This window comes from Rhinoderma darwinii, chromosome 5 (assembly GCF_050947455.1).
Source record: "Rhinoderma darwinii isolate aRhiDar2 chromosome 5, aRhiDar2.hap1, whole genome shotgun sequence".
Lineage (NCBI taxonomy): Eukaryota > Metazoa > Chordata > Amphibia > Anura > Rhinodermatidae > Rhinoderma > Rhinoderma darwinii.
In genome coordinates this window covers 224,941,961-224,958,790 of record NC_134691.1, presented here as the reverse complement: position 1 = coordinate 224,958,790, position 16,830 = coordinate 224,941,961, and the positions used below count along the sequence as shown (strand labels likewise).

General features: G+C 42.7%; 1 protein-coding gene across 11 annotated transcripts in view; it reads left to right on the top strand.

Moving 5' to 3' along the window:
- The first annotated feature begins 7,890 nt into the window (after positions 1–7,890).
- The window catches only part of LRRFIP2 (LRR binding FLII interacting protein 2), a 108,891-nt gene continuing 99,951 nt past the window's right edge, over positions 7,891–16,830 (top strand). For all 11 annotated transcript variants that reach the window (XM_075826983.1, XM_075826980.1, XM_075826974.1 and 8 more), the window contains exon 1: positions 7,891–7,992. The gene's annotated coding sequence lies outside the window, so the exon portion shown is untranslated. The remainder of the gene's footprint in view (positions 7,993–16,830) is intronic.

Below are 16,830 nucleotides of genomic sequence, written 5' to 3'. Positions count from 1 at the left end.
CTTTTTGGCTCCACTGTGCAAACAAACAGCAGATTACCGCCAAAGTGGGGGTAATTCTGAACACAGGATAAACAGGGCAATAAATGTTGGGGTGCATTTCCTCAGTTTCATGGACTATGTACGAAAAATATGTCCTATAAATGACTTTAGTGAAAAAAGTACAAATTACAATTTTTCACACCTACATTGTATTCTTTTGTGCAAAAAAAACTTGGGCTCTAAATACTTACTATACCCTTTGTTAAATACCTTGAGGTGTGTAGTTTTTGAAACGGGGTCATTTTTGGGGTGTGCCTTATGTTCTGGAACCTCTGAGCATCTACAAAACTTGCTTGGTGCCTAAAAACAAACTGCACTTCAAAAACTTTCAAAATGCCTGTCAAATTTTTAAGCTTTGTAATATGTCTAAAAACATTAAATGTTTTAAATGAATTGCTGTCAAAATAAAGGTATGTAAATATCAATTACATAAGACATTAGTACAGTATATACATATATATGTGGCATATTAAACATAATAGAAAATGAAACATTTTTTCTAACAATTTATTTATGTTTTGTGTTTTTATTAAAAAAAATGCAAATCGTATCAGCCTACTTTTACCGCATAAATATAGTACAGTATGTGACAAGAAAACAATGTCAGAATCGCTTGGATACATGAAACCATTACAGAGTTATTTTGCAAAACGTTCCCACATGCCAGAATCTGGCTTGGTTCTTAAGGCCAAAACAGGCTCAGTCCTTAAGGGGTTAAATAGTAATACACTGGGGGGAAACTACCAATGGAAAAGGCTTGGCAATATTGGTGGACAGAAAACGTAACTTTAAGGGTATGTTCACGTGTTTTCAGGTGTATTTCGGGGCATAATGCATTGTAATCAATGGGAAAAACATTGTTTAGTTCAGACGGGGCGTAAAATGACGGTGCATAGAAAAAAAAAAGGAGCATGTCACTTCTTGAGTCGTTTTTAGAGCGGTTTCTCATAGGGTCAATTGAAAAACAGCTCCAAAAACATCTAAAAAAAAAAAAAGCCTCAAATCAGAGGCTGTTTTTCTTTGAAAACAGCGCCGTAATTTTCAGCCGCTCTTAATTCTGCATGTGAACATACCCTTATAACCAGTGCCAGGCAGATGCAGCAAAGGAAAATAAAATCCTGGAATTCATCAAAAAAAGGCATAGATGCACATGAAAAGAACATAGTTTTGCCTCTATACAAAACACTGGTCAGACCAGTGAATAAGAAGGTCATAGTTGAATTTGAGCACATGCCGTGGAGGGCAACAAGGAATTGAGTGGATTTTAGTAACAAGACAGGTTATAAAATTTAGGAATTTTCAGTTTGGAAAAAAGGCGTTTAGAAAAATAAATAAATGGACAGATGTATCTAATGATCTTTTTACACCTAGGATTGTAACAATGACAAGGGGGCATCCTCTACAGTGAAGGAAATAAGTATTTGATCCCTTGCTGATTTTGTAAGTTTGCCCACTGTCAAAGACATGAACAGTCTAGAATTTTTAGGCTAGGTTAATTTTACCAGTGAGAGATAGATTATATATATAAAAAAAAAAAAAAAACAGAAAATCACATTGTCACAATTATATATATTTATTTGCATTGTGCACAGAGAAATAAGTATTTGATCCCTTTGGCAAACAAGACTTAATACTTGGTGGCAAAACCCTTGTTGGCAAGCACAGCAGTCAGACGTTTTTTGTAGTTGATGATGAGGTTTGCACACGTTAGATGGAATTTTGGCCCACTCCTCTTTGCAGATCATCTGTAAATCATTCAGATTTCGAGGCTGTCGCTTGGCAACTTGGATCTTCAGCTCCCTCCATAAGTTTTCGATGGGATTAAGGTCTGGAGACTGGCTAGGCCACTCCATGACCTTAATGTGGACACAGTGACGTCACTCACTTCTGAAGCGGAATTCCCGACCTGCCATGCACGGAAGCCTATGCAATGAGGACCAGCCTCCTATTACATCACTGTCAGTGTCAAACTGACAGTTAGAATACATTATAGTACCTAGGTAGTGTAATGTATTCTAGCAGCAATCAGTGCTGCAAGTCTTCAAGACCCCTAGTAGGACAAAAAGAAAGTTTAAAAACAGTTATTAAAAATGTTTTATAAAAGTGTAAAAATAAAAGCTGCAAAACATAAAAATAACGATATACATATGGTACCGCCGTAATCGTATCGACCCGCAGAATAAACAGAATAAAGTAAAATTGTCATTTACAGCCCACGGTGAAAGCCGTCAAAATAAAATAAAAAATATATAAAACAGTCAGAATTTATGTTTTTTTGACACTTGAAATTGAATAGAAAGTGATCAAAAAAATCGCATGTACCCCAAAATGGTACCAATGAAAACTACATGTCCTGCAATAAATAACCCCCCACACAGTTCCGTTGGAAAAAAAATGGCGACACAAAATGTGCAGTGTTCCAAAAGCGGTTAAGATTGGGCGCCATTTATCAGTGCGACACTGGCCACACATGTGCGGATTATTTATTTACCCCATTATTGTACCCTTTTATTATGCCCGGATGTACCGTGCACAGATTACATATGCCCCCACATTATAAACTGAAATACCAATAAAACCCCAAACAGAACTACTACCAAGCAAAATCTGCACTCCAAAAGCCAAATGGCGCTCCCTTTCTTCTGAGCCCTGCAGCGTGCCCAAACAGCAATTTATGTCCACAGATATGGCGTCACCATACTCGGGAGAACCTGATTAAAATATTATGAGGTATTTGTCTTCAGTGGCGCAAACTGGGCATAACATATTGTGCACTAAAGTGGCATATCAGTGGAAAATTGTAATTTTCACTTTGCACCATCCGCTGTGCATTAACCCCTCCGCGCATCACGACTTAATAGCATGTCGTGGTGTGGGAGGGTGATGTATGGAGCGGGCTCACGCGCTGAGCCCGCGCCATACGCTGTGGATGTCAGCTATGTATTACAGATGACACCCGGGGCTAACGGACATGAACAGCGATCGCGCTGTTACAGAGAAGCCTGAAAAAATGACAATATACTGCAATACATTATTATTCCAGTGTATTGTACCAACAATCTAATGATCGCTGGTTCAAGTCCCGTAGGGGGACTAATAAAATGTGAAAAAAAGTAAATGAAGTTATAATTAGTGAAAATAATGAAATAAATATAAGTTAAAAAAAAAAACCTTTTCCAACTTTTCCCTCTAAAGTAATGTCCGAATGATTACAATATACCATTATTTAACTCGCACGGTGAACGCGGTAAAAAATAATAAAAATAATTTAAACCGCCAAAATTGCAGTATTGTTCACCGTAGCTCTCAAAAAATATTTAATAATAATAATAATCTTTATTTATATAGCGCCAACATATTACGCAGCACTTTACAATTTAAAGGGAACATGAAACAAACAATATCAGAAAATGTTATAAATTTAATAAAAAGTGAGCAAAAAGTTGGATGTACCAAAAAATGGTACCAATACAAACAACAGCTCGTCCCGCAAAAAATAAGCCCTCACACCGCTCAATTGTCCAAAAAATAAAAAAAGTTATGGCTCTTGGAATATGGTGAAACAAAACAATCTTTTTTTTTAACTAATAGTTTTTACTTTGCAAAAGTAGTAAAATATGTATATATATATATATATATATATATATATATATATATTTTTTTTTTTTAAAAAAAGGGATAAACAAGAAGCACCGTTTTCCAAATACGTGCAGTCAGGGTGCAATATTCCCGTTTGGACACCTGACCAGTGTCTCCAGATACCAAGTCAAATCCTCCAAAATACAAGACAGCACATGCACATGCTTGAGAAAGGCCCCATGGAGTAGGGCTGAAACGTCGCATGTGGTGAATAAATCTACTTTTTCACTATCAAGGTGTGCTGTCTAGTATTTTGGAGGATTTGACTATATATATATATATATATATATATATATATATATATATATTTAAAAAACTGTATAAATTTGGTATCACCATAATCGTATTGAGTCGCAGAAAAAAATATAAGTTGCAGTTTTTACCGCACAGTGAAAGCCGTAAAAATGAAACCCAAAAAACAATGGAGGAATCTCAGTTTTTTCCAATTTCAGCCTGCAAAGAATATTATTTTCAGTTTCCCAGCACATTAAATGGTACTTTAAAAGGCGTCAATAGAAACTACAACTCCTCCCGCAAGAAATAATCCCACACACCACTCTATTAGACGGAAAAATAAAAAAGTTATGGCTCTTGGAAGGCGGGGAGGGAAAAACGAAAAAGCAAAAAATGGATCAGTCCTCTCAAGGGTTAATGATTTCTAACGAAAAAAACATTTCTGACCACATGTGGGGTATAGCAGTACTCGGGAGAAATTGCTTTACAAACGTTGGGGTGCTTTTTCCTCCTTTATCCTTTGTGAAAATGAAAAAATGGAAAAGTAGTGGAGAAAACGCTGATATTCATTTTCACGGCCTAAGGGCTTATTTACACAAGCGTGTTAAACGTCCGTGGGACGGCCATTGAAACAGCGGCCATCCCACGAACCTATGTAATTCAATGTGGCCGTTCACACAGCCGTTGTTTCAACGGCCCGTGTGAAGGGTCCGTGGGAAAATAGGACACCTTCATTCTTTTCACGCATCACTCCATAGACTCTCAACTATGGGGGATGCGGGACATCGTGTCCCGCAGCGCTGAGCACGGATGCAACACCTCGGACGTGAAAAACGTCAGTTTTTCATGTCCGAGATGCGCAGCGCTCGTGTGAATTAGGTCTAAGGGTATGTTCACACGGAGTGTTTTCAGACGTTTTTCGGCCCGTAAACGTGTTCCGACGGGGCGTTTTTCAAAACAGGCGCGTAAAAAACGGCTTAAAAAAAGAAGTGCATGTCACTTCTTCAGCTGTTTTTTTGAGCCGTTTTTTCATAGACTCTATAGAAAAACAGCTCCAAAAACAGCCGTAAAAAACGCGACTTTGATTAAAAAAGTCTGAAAATCAGGAGCGTTTTTCCCTTAAAACAGCTCTGTATTTTGAGACGTTTTTTATTTTGTGTGTGCACATATCCGAATTCTAATAACTCCTGCTAAAGACCTGTGGGGTCTAAATGCTCAGTATACCCCTAGATTCCTTAAGGGGTGTAGTTTCCCAAATGTGGTCACTTTTGGGGTGTTTCCACTGTTTTGGTCTATCAGAGACTTTGCAAACGCGACATGGCACCTAAAAACTACTCCAGCTAAATTTTAGCTCCAATAGCCAAATAGCGCTCCTTCCCTTCTAAGCCCCGCTGTGGGTGCAAACAGCAGTTTATTATCACATATGGGGTATTGCTATAATCGGGAGAAACTGCTTTACAAATGTCTGGGTGCTTTTTCTCCTTTATTCCTTGTAAAAATTAAAGAGGCTCTGTCATCAGATTTTCAAACCCCTATCTCGTATTGCAGCAGATCGGCGCTGCAATGTAGATTACAGTAACGTTTTTATTTTTAAAAAACGAGCATTTTTGGCCAAGTTATGACCATTTTCGTATTTATGCAAATGAGGCTTGCAAAAGTACAACTGGGCGTGTTGAAAAGTAAAAGTACAACAGGGCGTGTATTATGTGCGTACATCGGGGCGTGTTTACTACTTTTACTAGCTGGGCGTTGTGTATAGAAGTATCATCCACTTCCCTTCACAACGCCCAGCTTCTGGCAGTGCAGACACAGCGTGTTCTCGAGAGATCACGCTGTGACGTCACTTCCTGCCCCAGGTCCTGCATCGTGTCGGACGAGCGAGGACACATCGGCACCAGAGGCTACAGATGATTCTGCAGCAGCATCGGCGTTTGCAGGTAAGTTGATGTAGCTACTTACCTGCAAATGCTGATGCTGCTGCAGAATCAACTGAAGCCTCTGGTGCCGACACGATGCAGGACCTGTGAGTGACGTCACAGATCTGCACTGCCAGAAGCTGGGCGTTCTGAAGAGAAGTGGATGATACTTCTCATCAGAACGCCCAGCTAGTAAAAGTAGTAAACACGCCCTGATGTAACACACATAATACACGCCCAGTTGTACTTTTACTTTTCAACACGCCCAGTTGTACTTTTGCAAGCCTCATTTGCATAAATACGAAAATGGTCATAACTTGGCCAAAAATGCTCGTTTTTTAAAAATAAAAATGTTACTGTAATCTACATTGCAGCGCCGATCTGCTGCAATAGCAGATAGGGGCTGCAAAATCTGGTGACAGAGCCTCTTTAAGTACAACTGGGCGTGTTTAAAGTTATGTCCAAGTGGGCGTGTATTGTGTGTGTACATCTGGGCGTTTTTACTTGTTTTACTAGCTGGGCGTTGTGAATAGAAGTGGATGATGCTGGCGAATCAGCATCATCCACTTCTCTTCGTTACCACCCAGCTTCTGGCAGTGCACAGACACACAGCGTGTTCTCGAGAGATCACGCTGTGACGTCACTTCCTGCCCCAGGTCCTGCATCGTGTCGGACGAGCGAGGACACATCGGCACCAGGCGACAAAGGCTACATCGACTTACCTGCAAACGCTGATGCTGCTGCAGAATCAACTGTAGCCTCTGTCGCCTGGTGCCGATGTGTAATCGCTCGTCCGACACGATGCAGGACCTGGGGCAGGAAGTGACGTCACAGCGTGATCTCTCGAGAACACGCTGTGTGTCTGTGCGCTGCCAGAAGCTGGGTGGTAACGAAGAGAAGTGGATGATGCTGATTCGTCAGCATCATCCACTTCTATTCACAACGCCCAGCTAGTAAAAGAAGTAAAAACGCCCAGATGTAACGAACACAATACACGCCCACTTGGACTTAACTTTAAACACGCCCAGTTGTACTTAAGAAAGGCTCATTTGCATAAATATAAAAATGCTCATAACTTGGCCAAAAATGCTCGTTTTTGAAAAAAAACAAAAACGTTACTCATATCTACATTGCAGCGCCGATCTGCTGCAATACGAGATAGGAGTTTGAAAATCTGGTGACACAGCCTCTTTAAACATTTCAGAAAAAAAGTAGATTTTCATTTTCACAGACTCTCATGCACACGACCGTAGCCGTGTGCACAGCCGTGATTTTCGGGTCGGGCGGCTGCGGACTGTCATTCAATTCGTACGACATGCACATGGCCGCCGTCATTGTTTTCAATGAGCCCGGACCGCAGAAGATGTCCGTAATAGGACATGCCCGTTCTTTCTGCGGTGCGGGTTCCCGGGCCATGCACGGACCGTAAAAACTACGGTCGTGTGCATGGCCCCATAGAAAAGAATGGGGCCGCAATTCTTCCGTGGATTTTAGGGGGAATTGCGGCTGCAAAAACACGTTCGTGTGCATGGGGTCTAAGGCCTAATGCACACAACCGTGCCCGTAATCACGGCCCGCAATTGCAATCTCAGAATCGCTTGGATAGGTAAAAGCATTCCGAAGTTATTACCACATAAAGTGACACCTCAAATCTGAAAAAATCAGCTTCGTCCTCAAGGCCAAAACAAGCTCAGTCCAGAAGGGGTTAACCTTTATTTCCATAAAACTAGCAAAACACTTTGTCAGTGAATAAGAATTGCACAAGGAAAACTTCCAGCATAAATCTCAGAAAAGGACTGTCATTCGGGAATAGACATGTCTCAGAGCCCTGGGGTACAGCCTGGTGCAGGCCCTCCTATCTGTGACTTGTCAGCAGCTTCATACACACGCAGCCAGCCTCACCACACGATGTAACCGCCGCGGTGCCTCCCTATACCAGCGAAGCGTATAGCGCAGACATGACGGAAGTGTCCCAAGTCTCCTCCTCATTACTATTGGTTAGTCATTGACAAGTCATCGCCATCCTCATTCCGTGCCACCTGACGTCACGGCGCGGCAGGCTGTGGTCGGCATGTTGCGCATGCGCGGGGTACGTCACCGGCCGGACGTTGAGCGAGAAACCTCGAGAGAGAAGAGACGCCGGGGTGCCACCGAGTGTGTAGAGGTAGGTCTGTGCCCTCACACCTCGTACGTACACAGATACATTGTGCTTGTGTTGCGCGTCTGCGTTAGTTGGAGCTCGCACAGCGTGGCGCTTCATACACACAGCAGCTTATCTCGTGAAGAGACAGTGAAGTACAATGGAGTGTGACAGCGCTTAGTTCCACTACTGCCTGCTCTCCTAGCAGTCTGCCTCAGCCTTGTCACATGGGGCACTATAGTGTTACTCTGACAGCTACTCTAGTAGTGTAGCTCTTCACTGTCATGTGCCTTTATATAGACCATTGTAGGGGCAGGGTGTACCAATACTGGGGGGTGTTACCTGTGGCAACCTGTCTGCTCACTACTTTCATCTTCTAGCCTTCCAGAAATAATAAATAGCTGTGACTTGATTGGACACTTTGAGCACCGCTGTTCATATTTGCGCTAGTTCCTATAATGGGCATGCTGTGCATCTGTAATATTAGTGCTGGCATAATATGGCCACAAATAATGGTACTATATAAGACCCCAGTTGGTACAGATCGGTAGTGGGGAGGTGTTTAAGGGGAATATATATATTAGTACTGTACTTGCCATGAAAACCTTCTGTTAGTCAAATTATGCATTGACATAATGTGTGGCGGCTTCCTGAGCTGCCACGCGACCATCCGGAAAGTGCCACTTTATATCCCAGCAGCGAATGGATGTTATATGTACTTTATTTTTAAGGCTTCCGGCTGTGGGGAGTTTACTTCTTTAGTCAATCCCTTCGTGTTAGAAGTTTCCCTAAAAAATATCAGATGATCACAAGGTGTCAACCCAGCGATCACTTGGAATCACTTGGAATCACGTGTTTAATTCCCCTGCCACCAAAGGGTAAATGATGCATCACAAACATTTTCTTGTTATCATTGGAATGCATGGTTGTGTTGGAACCTCCAGAATGATGGACGTTCTTTGTAGTCTTGCTGAGTCCTGAACAGGACACCTCCCTCTATTAAGTCAGAATGCCCAAAAAGTTTATTTCAAAGTTTTCTTTGTTTCTTGTTTTTTAAAACGAGACAACCCCTTTAAATGGGTTTTCCCACTTTTAACTAATCATAATGCATCAAGCCTTTCACCGCGCATTGGAGATAGACTAGTGCCACTGTCGTTCAGACACGTTACTTATCACTAAATTCCAAACATGGTTCAAGAGCAGAACTTGAGTCTGGTTCTTGTTTGTCTGAATCCATGTAAGTCGGATGCGGTGGATGTACAGTATATGGAGTTCTGTGTTGACAATCACATTTTGTGATACAATGTTGCTGCGGGCTATGGGATCTGAGGATAAGGCGATGATGAAGCGTGAGTGAATGCGAAGCGGCTGTCGCCTTACCCTCAGATCGCATAGCCTGTGGCAATGTTGTGTCAATAAAAGGACTGAAGAAAAATTGGTGAGTGCCACAGTTATATACTCTTCCCTCCTTTAAATGCATAGTCTCACTAAGGCCCCGGGATCACGATCCGTGATTACGTGCACGGCCGGCCGCGGACAGTCTTCAGCATTCGTGGGCTGTGCTCCAATTATAAAGTATGGGAGCACAGTCCGTAAAATAAAAAATAGGACCTGTCCTATTTTATAAGGAAGGTTTCTACGGCCTGGACACCTTCCCGTAAGGAAAGGTGTCTGTCAGCCATAGAAATGAATGGGTCCATAATTACAGACCGTAATTACGGACGAAATCTACGGTCGTGTACATGGGGCCTAAGGCTGGGTCAGAGGAGCAGAACATCGGAATTACCGGAAGCATCGTTTCCGTTGCATGATGCACTCCACTGGTAGCCGACGGAACCCATTGACTTAAATGGGTTCCATCAGGTTTTCATCTGGGTGTATGTGGTTTTACCGTAAACAATAGCGCAGCATACAGCGCTATTGTTTCTGGTATTTTCGGTCGGATCTGTGACAGAGGCCGCTAACGGAACCCTCCCGTTATGAGCTAGAGTGGAGAACCGCTAAGTATCAGCGGCTCTCGTGGACGCAACCTGTTCATGTATTACGTGACAGCCATTCATTTAAATGTATTCCTAGATTTGAAATATTTGTTTGGCTACAACTTTTTCGTCATTAGGGTTTCAGAAGGCAGACCTGCAGCATTAATGGATCACCGAGCCGGCTACCTGTCAGAAAGGGGTTGTGAGATATTATCACACAGCATAAGAGTAAAATGAGAATTATTATTGGTAGTAAAGTACAGTGGTAGACCAGACTACAATGCTATTATAGCTGATTTGTATAATAAGACTTTTACCCCACATTACATTATTACTTTAAAAATAATACAAGTGCATCTTTCACAAGACAAATAATAACCTCGAAGAAATTAAAGTGTAACTAAACTGGCATAGTGATGTCAGAAGTTTTGATCTCTCGGGGTCCGGGCACTGTGACCCACACTGATCGCTAAAACAAAGCGGCAGAAGTGCTGAGGTGACTCATAGATTTTCTATTGGGCCCGTACACCGATCCGAGGAAAGCTGAGCAGAGCCAAACATAAACAAAGCGACGTGCTGCTCTCCTGAGCGCTTCTGCCGCTTTGTTTTAGTTCTCGGTGGGGGTCTCAGTCCTCGGACCCCCAGCAATCAAAACTTCTGACATGTCAAAAGGTTTATACAAGTTTAATTACCCTTTAGGTGGTCTGCAGAAGTGGGGGGGGGGGGGGGGCGGCGGCTGCTGCTCTCCAGATTTAAAGGGAGTCTGTCAGTAGATTTTACACTACCAAATGACTGTCGCAATTAGGCTACATGCAGACGTTGCAGATTTTGCTGCGGAAAGTACGCAGCAAAACCGCAGGAAACTGCAAGAAATTCACAGGGAAAAAACAATGCGTTTTTCAGTGCGGTTTTTCCATTTTGATGCGTTTTCACACTGCGGATCTTGGTGCGATATTCCTCTGCACTAGGCAGATAGAATTTGCAAGAGGAAAAGCAAGATAAATTGACATGCTGCGGATTCTAAAAAATGCACTGCGGGTCAATTTCTGTCCCGAAATATACCGCAGCGTGTGCGTGAGATTTCCTGGAATCTCATTGACTATGCTGGTACTGTATTACGCTGCGGATTTGCCACGTGCAAAAGCACACATAATACGCATCGTGTGCATTGACCCTTAGGTAGATATCAGGTAAAGGATTAGGGGCATACCTGTGTTCCTGCTGTTACTGCTTGCATTAGTGGTAAAAACTAAGTTTTATTCTTCCGTGTGCCATGTCTGCCAAAACAGGAAGAGTCGGGCATCTAGTGCTCCAAACCCTCCCCTCTCCTATGTAGTTGGTTGACTGTTAAATCAACTGCAAAGAGGAGGGGGTGAGCATCTATTTTTTTTTCTTCAGATATGCCCTCTTGGTTTTTATTAGTCACTGAAAAAATTGCGTTCAGCATGTGCCCCACACCCTGCACTCCCTACTTGACTGAAGCTTTAATTTGGCAGAATTTAAAGGTGCATTCCGGTTTGTATAATATACTTTCTGTATCAATTCCACACGGTTTTCAAGATCTCTGCTTGTTGTTATTCAGTAGAAACATTTATTGTTTACTTGCAGTGGATAAAGATCTGTGCATGGTCATGTGATGGAGACACAGGTGTATGGCTCGTTACAAAATACAGCTGTGATAACTCTACTGTTACTGCAATCAGTCCTGCACCTGTGTGTCCATCACATGACTAGGATCGATTTTTATCCCCCAGTTGTAAACCGTGAATGTTTCTGTTGGATGACGGCAAGCAAAGATCTTGAAAGCTGTGAGGAATTGGTACAGAAAGTATATTAGATTATTGGAAAACCTTATTATACAAAAAGCAACATTTATTTAAACGGGTTTTCCAGTCATAATAAATTGATGCATAGACAACCAGCACCCTCGCCGATCAGTTGTTCGGCGCTCATGCAAGTGCTGCTTCTCATTCATTCCTTACCTGCTCGACAGTGAATTGCCAACACACTCGTAGCAGCGGTTCACAGTATGACTACTAGTAAATAGGAGAATGCTGTAATACTATGAGCCGTTGCTGCAAATGTGTCAGCGATACTCAGTATGAGCAGTGACAGTAACGAAGTGGAAACCGTACACCGTGGACCCTCGAAACACCTGTTTGGTGGGGGTGCCAAGAGTCGGAGCCCCACCGATCAGATGTTGATGACCTGTCCTGGGGATAGGCTAGCAATTTCTAATCATTGGACAACCCCTTTAATTAAACTGGAATATTCCTTTAAGTACAGCCCCAGGAGCAGGAGTGCCTGTGATGTGTCAATAATAACTCCTCTGATGTACAAGGAAGCCACTGTGGTGTCCACAAAGCTTGGAATTTGGAAGACTAGAGAAATATTTCAAGGGAAAACCGTTTTTCCCTGGAGTTTTCCTTTAAAGTGGACTCAAAGAAGTATCTTTTACATTAATGCTATCTTTCAGATGCCCGTAGCTGTAAGCGCACCTGTCTGGTGACAGACGCACTTTAACAATCAGTGACACACTCGGCTGTCAACCCTAATATAGTGCTGTGAACCAATGACATCCCCAGAAATGAGACCGTACAGCACGCTTCATTTTATAGCAGGAACAGTGCAATACAGTAAGGTCCTGTCAAAGACTCGCTGCCTGCAGGGTTGTAGTTCATCAGCACATACCAGCTGCCATATGGACTAGTCTATTTATTTTACATAGTATTTTGGAAGACTCGATTAGTATCATCCCAATATAGTACTATTGCAGACTAACCTGGGTATATTTGTTATGTTGGTAGAATCTGTTATATATATTGAATCATATAATAAATATTCTGCTTTATGTTACTGTGATTTTTATTTTATTGTCTTCATAGGTCGGACCCCCACCAATCATACAGTGATGTCATAGCCTAGTGATAAGTCATCACTTTATAAGATAGGAATACCCCTTTAATAAAATGGCTGCTGATATTCATTAGGAGTTACTTGCCCTTGTCAGCCCTGTTAGGATAGGAACACACATAGCAGCCCCTGTCTGGCCGAGATGTAGGTGAAAACTACACAGACAGTCCGATGTAGAGCTGTCTGCATGCGGCTAAGACCCCCCCCCCCTCACTTGCGGTGGCCAACTAATAACCCAGCAAAATCGTGCGATTGTCGGCCACTGCAAGTGAGCAACGTTTCGGCCACATGCGGACACCGCTATGTCGGACCTTACCCTTGGACTAATACAGATACAAACCGACCCTTCAGATTAGTTTACTTCAAAGTAAAAGTTACTGAAAAAAATGTCACTTAGGGTCTGTTCACATCAGCGTTGCCTTTCCGTTGAGGGGTTCCGTCGGAGGTTTCCATCAGGTTGACGGAAACCATTAACAACGTTTCCGTCACCATTGAGATCAATGGTGAGGGAAACGGAAGCTAAGGTTTCCGTTTGCCTTTCCGTTGAGGGGTTAACCTGACAAAGGCCTCTGACGGAACCCCTCAACGGAAGGGCAACACTGATGTGAACAGGCCCAAAGAGACTGAGCAATTAAAGGGTAACTAAACTTTCAGAAAACTCCTGACATGTCATATGACCTGTCAAAAGTTTTGATCGGCGGCGGTCTGAGCACTGAGACCCCACCGATCGCTAAGGTGAAGCTGCAGAAACGCTCGGGTGAGTGCTGAGATGCTTAGTTTCTGACGGCTATTCTCGGAAAGCCGAGCAGTTGGTGTACGGGCTCATAGACTGTTTTAGTTCGTACATCGTTACCTCGACTTTCGGAGAAAAGCCGATCAGAAACCAAGTGGCTCAGCACTCACCCAGGCGCTTCTGCCACTTTGTTTTAGCAATCGGCGTAGGTCTCAGTACTTGGACCCCCATCATCAAAATTTCTGACATGTCACTTTGACATGTCAGAAGTTTTCTGAAAGTTTAGTTACACTTCAAGATATGACTTCTCTAAATGTCCACAAGGTAATATACAGATGTCGCACTACATTTTCTCCAGCAGGGTAAAAATACTCCTCTTAGCATTTTTTAGGAGTATTTTTGGTAATTCAAATCAATAATACGTCGGGATACGTGGTGTTAAAACCTCACTATTTCTGCAGGGAATTTTTACTATAACTGCTATTCCGTTAGTTACCATTGATTTTTTTTATCTTTCGATCCTCTCTTCCTCTGACGGAAGGGAGGTAAACGTATCCGAACGCTAGTGTGAAAGAAGCCTAACAATGCTTTCATGCACAAATAGCGAGTTTAGATAATTAAACCTATTTCACACTGAACATAAGTGTGAACATTACCTTGACGAACGAAACCTGTCATTCAGGGACCGGGGCAGAAGACTATAATGGAGCAAGTCAGAGCTGAAATAGTGGAACTTGTCAAATAGGTCCTAAAAAAAAGTGAGCATGCTGGACACCTTTGGGGGCATTTTTTTTTATTATTGAAATGCATGCATATTGGCTAAAATAATTTTTGTTATTTGCGTTAACAAAGTTTTTGAAATGTTTGGCTTCTGCAGGTTCTATGTATCACAGTACATAGCAGGATGCAGAATGCCGTTCCCAGTCAAATTGGTCATAGAACTCAAGCGGCTCCTGTCTTCTCCTGAGCACTCTTCTAAGCTCAATTTTGATCAAATCAAAGTTGATCAAGGGAAAGTTTCCTTGGTGATATTACACATTAGTAAATCATACTGACATAAGCTGTTTTGATGCCATCACAAGGAGACCTATAAGACAATGTCTCTGACTACCCTCTTGATGACATCATCACCTACCATGGTGACAACCACTCTCATTTACAGAAGGCATGGGGTGTAAATAGCAAAGGGTGCAGTTATGACTATAGCGCATTCTAATATATTGAAGTGTCCCTGCCAATATGTGCTACAGAGCTGTGGGCAATGTACACATCTTTACATGATGCCATATAGTGCTGCATTAAAGAACTATTCTCACCCAGAAGTAATTCTTCTAGAGTTAAAACCTCTGTAAGATGGCATATGATGGAAAATGGCATAAGTTTCTACTCCTGAATTTGGAAGCATACGGAGGTCTAGTAGACCCCTAAGAAGTCTATGGACACCGTGTTACATCTCCGATTAACACCTGGAGGTTGTATGAAAGCCTTTGCAGTAGTGTGCATGAGCCCTAAACTCTGGTATATCCGTTTACTGTCACACGAAGGTAACGGTCTGTGATTTTATTGCGTTTGCAGTGTGGCTTGCCTGAAGAAGGGGCCTGTGTCATCTGAAAGCTTGCATTTATAATTTTTATGGTTAGCCAATAAAGGTATCATACCTACTATACTTTTGTCTTTTTTGACACCGAAGTATTTCACATTGCACAGTGTGGCTGTGGCAATGGTGCAGCTCTCTGTTGGCTCCTTGATTTTGACCTTTGTTCTACTAGTCTTGCTATCTTCTCTCCCTGTCTTCCTAAAATGACATGCTGTCTATATCCGTCTGCTACATGTTAATTATACTGTGGTTGTGTTTTTCTTTTTATTTCTGCAATTTAGCAAACAAATTGGAAAACTGAAATCTGGCCAGTGTGTTTAGAACAAGGAATAATAAAATCATGTGTCACAAATGCAGAAAAAAAGTTTTTTTTTTTTTTATATGTAGTGTATGTTTATTAAATTTTTTTAAAATAACACAATACTTATGCAGCATATACTTCTTTTACTACGGAGTTCCTGCTTCCGCTAAAAATAGAAGCCAGTGTGCGGAGCTAATAGAATTTTTTGTTACCAATGCAAATGATTCATTTATAGGGGGCGACTCTTCTAAGTAACTGTACAGGCCGTCTCTACACTATTACTTCACTGCTTCGGAAGATGTGATAAATAGAGCATCAATAAATTGAAGGCAATTACACCATATTCGTGAAGCCCGTACACCACTTTTTCTTCACGAGTTACTGCTTGTGATACATTTGTTAGCGCAGTGTTCATGCCTAGTGTGTTCCTACCCTAAGGCCGGATTCACACAAGCGTGTGCTTTTTGCGCGCACAAAAAACGTGGCGTTTTGCGCATGCAAAAGGTCCATAACAGCTCCGTGTGTCAGCAGCGTATGATGTGTGGCTGCGTGATTTTCGCGCAGCCGCCATCATTATGGCACTGTTTGTAGCACGTGGTGCTTTTCTGTTTTCATTCATAGTTTATACTGCTGCGGAAGTGCTGGGCGTGACTTTCACGCACCCATTGACTTCAATGGGTGCGTGATGCGCGAATAATGCACAAATATCGGACATGTCGTGAGTTTTACGCAGCGGGCACACGCTGCGTGAAAATCACTGACAGTCTGCACGGCCCCATAGAGTAACATAGGTCCGTGCGAGGCGTGTGAAAATCACGCGCGTTGCACGGACGTATTACACGTTCGTCTGAATAAGCCCTAACATTAAGGCCCAGTTTACAGAGTTTTTGGGCCTTGATATTGATTCGGACACTGCGTCAGAATCGGCACCAAACAACTTCCAAAACCGCCTCCCATTGATTTAATCTGAAATCAATGGGAGCCAGTCGCAGAAAAAAGAAAAAGCAGCACATCCTCTCTTGCCGCGGTTCCGCCTCTCACCTCCCATCGAAATCAATGGGAGGCAGAAAATGCATTTTTCGCTGCGTTTTTTGTCTGCTGTCCTCAATCGCCGCGGGCAAAAAACGCAGCAAAAAAACGCGGCAAGATAGTGTCAGCAGGTCAAAATCTGCCTCAAAATTCAGTGCGTGCTTCCAGGCGGTCGCGGGTGCGGTCGGGGGTGCGTGCGGTCGCGGGTGCGCGCTCGCGAGTGCGCACGCGCTGGAGTTTGCGGGTGCGCGCGATCGGTCGCGGGCCTGTTTTTTTCTACCAAAGGCAAGTCGCTGCAGTTGCCGGGCCC